This window comes from Myotis nattereri (genome assembly GCF_964212035.1).
Source record: "Myotis nattereri genome assembly, chromosome: 3".
In the NCBI taxonomy this organism is placed as follows: Eukaryota; Metazoa; Chordata; class Mammalia; order Chiroptera; family Vespertilionidae; genus Myotis; species Myotis nattereri.
The window spans coordinates 111,480,762-111,486,460 of NC_138077.1; positions in this window are offsets into that span (position 1 = coordinate 111,480,762).

Below are 5,699 nucleotides of genomic sequence, written 5' to 3' on the forward strand. Positions count from 1 at the left end.
TGTGTTGTTCTATAAAATTTTATCACATATGTGGACGCGTTACCTGGAGTTAGAGCAACTGTCTTGTGACCATGAGGATACAGATTTCTTTATGTATTCTAGATGCACAAACATCTGGCAATGTCTAGTAGTATAAATAAAACAACCATCAAATTAGGTTCATGCATGCACCAGCACCACAGCAAAGATATAACACAGTTTCATCACTTCAAAGTTTCCTCTTCTTGTCCACATTCACCTCCCCTCTTGCCTGTCCTCTTCTCTAAACATTGGAAACCACTAAACTACCCTTTATTCATTTTTTAAATTGAATTTATTGTGGTGACATTGGTTAATAAATTATATATGTTTCAGGTGTACAATTATATAATGCATCATCTGTATAATGTGTGTTCACCACCCTAAGTCAAGTGTCCTTCAAAGTTTTATTTTTTTCAAATGTTATATAAATGCAATCATACTTTTTTAGAATTAACTGTTCCCCTCAGCATAACTCTCTGGAGATTCAGTGGTTGTATGTATCAACAGTCCACTCCTTTTAATTACTGAGTAATATTAGTAATATTCCATGATATGTATGATGTAGAGTTTGTTTAGCCATTCCTCAGTAGAAAGAAATCTGACTTCATTCCACTTTTTGGCTTTTAAAAATAAAGCTGCTATAAATATTCATGTAGAGGTTTTTGTGTTATCATGACTTTTCATTTTTCTTGAATTGCCAGGGTCCAGCCCAAGAGGTTCAGGGGTTCCCAAAGGTGTGGATGGAGTCGGCAAAGAATGAAGGACATGTAGACAGCATTCAGATGATCAGCAGCCAGGTTCTCCCTTATTCTCCTGTTACATCTGCATTTGATCCTATGAGCATGCCTCTATAGTCACATCATGGTATGTTTTGGGTCCTCCCTTGACCTTCTACAGTTCCTTGTTTTATGTCCATAGTTTCTTATCTGACCTTTGCCAAAAATCCCATCTCCATCTAGTTCTGTTGATTTTAATCCTATCCATTCTATTCCAAAGGTTAGGGCTAGTTTGTTATCTCCATTCCAAGGTCACTACTCTTCTGTTCTGTTAAGCTGCAAGGAAGTAACTGAAGGAGATTATCCTATTCTATGGCCTAAGTAAAGATTATGTAGTTTAAGCGTGATTGTTCCTAGTTAAAGTGATTAACTACCCGCCTGGCACTTAGTTAAGGGGTTTTACTGATTTATTCCCTTCCTTAGTCCTGTTAATCCCTAACTCCAGGGAAACATCCCCACCTGGGGAAACAACTTTTCTCAGGGAGGTGGCCCTGGTTAGAACACATAGCGCTAAGAAAGGGAGCAAACATATTAAGAACAGTATGCCAGGTCCCTTGAAACATATGCTATGCAGATGTTTCTTTCCTGCAGCGATTGTGTCAAGCAACAAGGATGGACTAGCTTCTGGCATTGAATAAATGCCCAATCATGCAATTGCTAGATTATAAGATAACTAGAGGCCTGGCACACGAAATTCATGCACGGGTATGGTCCCTAGGCCTGGCCTGTGATCAGAGCCATCTTCCCCAGCTGCCCACAGCCAGCCCTGCCCCCACCGCCACCCACCCCCAGTTCCCCATTTGCCATCGGGTGATCGGAGCCTGTGGGCTGCGGGGTGGAAACAGAGAGGTTGGCCATTCTGCCTGCTTGCCAGCCCTTCCCATGCTGCAGGTTGCCCTCTATGTATGTGGGGTGACTGGTGGGGTGGGGGCTTTGGCCTGGCACCACCTGCATCCCCCACCACCCACCCCTGGTTCCCCATTCACCATTGGGCGATCAGAGCCTGCTGGCCAGGGAAAAGGACCAAGAGGTGGTCAGTGCACCTCATAGTAACTGGTTGATTGGTTGATTGGTCGATCTACTCATTCTGCCTTTAGGGTCAATTTGCATATTACCCTTTTATTATATAGGATAGAGGCCGAGTGCATGGATGGGAGCCAGCCTGCCTGCCCTGATTTGGGCCTCAGATCGGGGTGAGGGTCCCCACTGGGTGGTGGGGCCAGTTGGGATGAGGGGCCATGGGGGGTTTGCAGACCGGCCACGCCCCGATTGGGTGGGAATACCCACTGGGGGGCAGGGCCAGCCGGGGCTAGGGGCAGTGGCAGTTTTCAGGCTGACCATGCCCCCGATTGGGGTGGGGGTCCCCAGTGTGGGGAAGGGCTGGCCAGGGCAACAAGCAGCAGTCGTTCTGGTCTCTGGTCATTCTGGTTGTTCTGCTGTTTCAGTCACTGGGCTTTTATTATATAGGACTAGAGGCCCAGTGCACAAAAATTTGTGCACTCATGGGGGGAGGGGTGGTTTTTCAGCCCGGACTGTGCCCTCTCACAGTCTGGGACCCCTCAGGAGATAACGACCTGCTGGCTTAGGCCTGCTCTCGGGTGGCAGAGGGCATGCCCAATCCCTAGGTGCAGCCCCTGGTCGGGCTCAGAGAAGGGCCGATTGGGGAGTTGGGGCACCACCCACTGTCACACTCAAGGCAGGGTCGATGGGGAGGTTGCGGCACCACCCCCTGTCACACACGGAGCAGGGCTGATCAGGGGGTTGTGGCACTGCCCCCTGTCACACACAGAGCAGTGCCGATCAGGGCGTTGGGGCGCCGCCACTGTCAAACTCAGGGCAGGGCCGATGGGGAGGTTATGGCTCTACCCAGTCACACACAGAGCAGGGCCCGTGGCGGGTGGGGGGTTGAGGTGCCGCACCCTGTCACACACAGAGCCGCAGGGCGATAAGGGGGTTGGGGAGTTCCCCCTATCAGGAACAGAGCAGGGCTGAGCAGGGGGTTGTGGTGCCTTCCCCTGTCACGAACAGAGCAGGGCGGATAGGGAGGTTGTGGCCCCGCTCCCTGTCACACACAGAGCCACAGGGCGATCAGGGGATTTGGTCGCTACCCCCTGCCATGCTGCTACAGGGGCCAGGAGGCCTCGCGGCTCCACTGATCCCGGTGCTGGGAGGCATATTACTTTCTTACTATATAGGATAGAGGCCTGGTGCATGGGTGGGGGCCGGCTGGTTTGCCCTGAAGGGTGTCCTGGATCAGGGTGGGGGTCCCCACTGGGGTGCCTGGCCAGCCTGGATGAGGGGATGATGGCTGTTTGCAGCTGGTCACATCCCCTTCAGGGTGGGGGTCCCCACTGAGGTGCCTGGCCAGTCTGGGTGAGGGGCTGAGGGCTGTTTTAAGGCTGGCGGGTGACTGAAGCTCCCAACCGCTCCTTTTTTTCTTTTTTGATTCTGGGCCAGCTTTAGCTCTGAGGCTTGGCTCCAGCTCTGAGGCCTCGGCTGCTGAAAGCAGTATCTGGTTTGTTTTGGGTTCTATAAGTGTAATACTGTTGCGGTCCTGCTCACTCTAGCTCTGAGATCCCGGCTGGCTGAAAGCAGGGATCTGTGTTTGTTCTATAATTGAAACAATGTTGCGGTCCTGCTGGCTGAATCCCAGCTGGCTGAAAGCAGGTTTCTGGGGTTTTGTTTAGCTTCTATATTTGTAACAATGTTTCTTAAACTGTAAGCTCAGCGGCCGGCAAGGCAGGTGGGGAACATTAGCTTCCTCCGTCACTGAAGCAAGCAAGCCTCCTGTTCACTTCAAGCTGCCTGGCTGCCGGCCGCCATCTTGGTTGGCAGTTAATTTGCATGTTGTGCTGATTAGCCAATGGGAAGGGTAGCAGAGGTACGGCTAATTACTATGTTTCTCTATTATTAGATAGGACTAGAGGCCCAGTGCACAAAAATTTGTGCACTCATGGGGGGAGGGGTGGTCCCTCAGCCCGGACTGTGCCCTCTCGCAGTCTGGGACCCCTCAGGAGATAACGACCTGCTGGCTTAGGCCTGCTCCCGGGTGGCAGAGGGCAGGCCCAATCCCTAGGTGCAGCCCCAGGTCGGGCTCAGATTGGGGAGTTGGGGCGCCACCCCTTGTCATGCAGGGAGCAGGGCAGATCGGGTGGTTGCGATGCCACCCTCAGTCATGTTCAGGGTAGGACAGATTGGGGGGTTGGGGCACCGCCCCCTGTCACACTCAAGGCAGGGTCGATGGGGAGATTGGGCACCACCCCCTGCCACGCACAGAGCAGGGCCAATGAGGGGGCTTTGGCGCTGCCCCCTGTCACTCACAGAGCAGGGCCGATCAGGGGGTTGAGGAGCTCCCCCCATCACTCACAGAGTAGGGCCCATCAGGGGGTTGGGGCACCACCCCCTGTCACACACAGAGCAGGGCAGATCAGGGATTTGGGGCGCCGCACCCTGTCACACACAGAGCAGGGCGGATCAGGGGTTTGGGACGCCATACCCTGTCACACTCAGGGCAGGGCCGATGGGGAGGTTATGGCTCTACCCCGTCACACACAGAGCAGGACTCATAGGGGGGCGGGGTTGGGGCGCCGCAACCTGTCACACACAGAGCCACAGGGCGATAAGGGGGTTGGGGAGCTCCCCCCATCAGGCATAGAGCAGGGCTGATCGGGGGTTTGGGGCGCCTTCCCCTGTCACAAACAGAGCAGGGTGGATAGGGAGGTTGTGGCCCCACCCCCTGTCACACACAGAGCCACAGGGCGATAAGGGGGTTTGGTCGCTGCCCCCTGCCACGCTGATCCTGGTGCCGGGAGGCATATTACCCTTTTACTATATAGGATAGAGGCCTGGTGCACGGGTGGGGGCTGGCTGGTTTGCCCTGAAGGGTGTCCTGGATCAGGGTGGGTGCCCCCACTGGGGTGCCTGGCCAGCCTGGATGAGAGGATGATGGTTGTTTTCAGCTGGTCACACCCCCTTCAGGGTGTGGGTCCCCACTGAGGTGCCTGGCCAGTCTGGGTGAGGGACTGAGGGCTGTTTTCAGGCTGGCAGTTGACTGAAGCTCCCAACCGCTCCTTTTTTTCTTTTATTTTTTATTATTCTGGGCCAGCTTTAGCTCTGAGACTTGGCCCCAGCTCGGAGGTCTCTGCTGCTGAAAGCAGGTATCTGGTTATTTGGGTTCTATAATTGAAACACTGTTTCAACTCCAGCTCTGAGATCCCGGCTGGCTGAAAGCAGGTTTCTGTAGTTTGTTTAGATTCTATATTTGTAACAGTGTTTCAAACTGCAAGCTCAGAGGCCGGCAGCAGCAGGTGGGGAACATTGGCTTCCTCAGTCACTGAAGCAAGCAAGCCTCATGTTCACTTCAAGCTGCCTGGTTGCCGGCCGCCATCTTGGCTGCCAGTTAATTTGCATATCGCCCTGATTAGCCAATGGGAAGGGTAGCAGTCGTACGCTAATTACCATGTTTCTCTTTTAATAGATAGGATTGCATGTTAGTTTCAGAAACTGTCAGAATGGTTTCTGGACTGATTGCATCATTTTATAGTCTCACTGGCATTGTATGAATGCTCCTGTTTATTTTCACATCATTAGCATTTAGTGTTGTCATCATTTTGTATTTTAATCATTCTGCTAGGAACATAGTATGCCACATTGTGGTTTTAATATGTAGTTCCCTAATGGCTGAAGATGTTGAACATCTTTCCATGTGCTTATTTGCCATCCATATGTTCCATGAAATGAACACTTCCTTTTGTCCATTTTCTAATTCAATAATTTGTTCTTTTTTATTTTTTTTTAATCATCATCCTAGGATTTTTTCCCATTGACTCTTTAGAGCAGCCGTGGGCAAACTACGGCCCGCGGGCCGGATCCGGCCCATTTGAAATGAATAAAACTAATAAA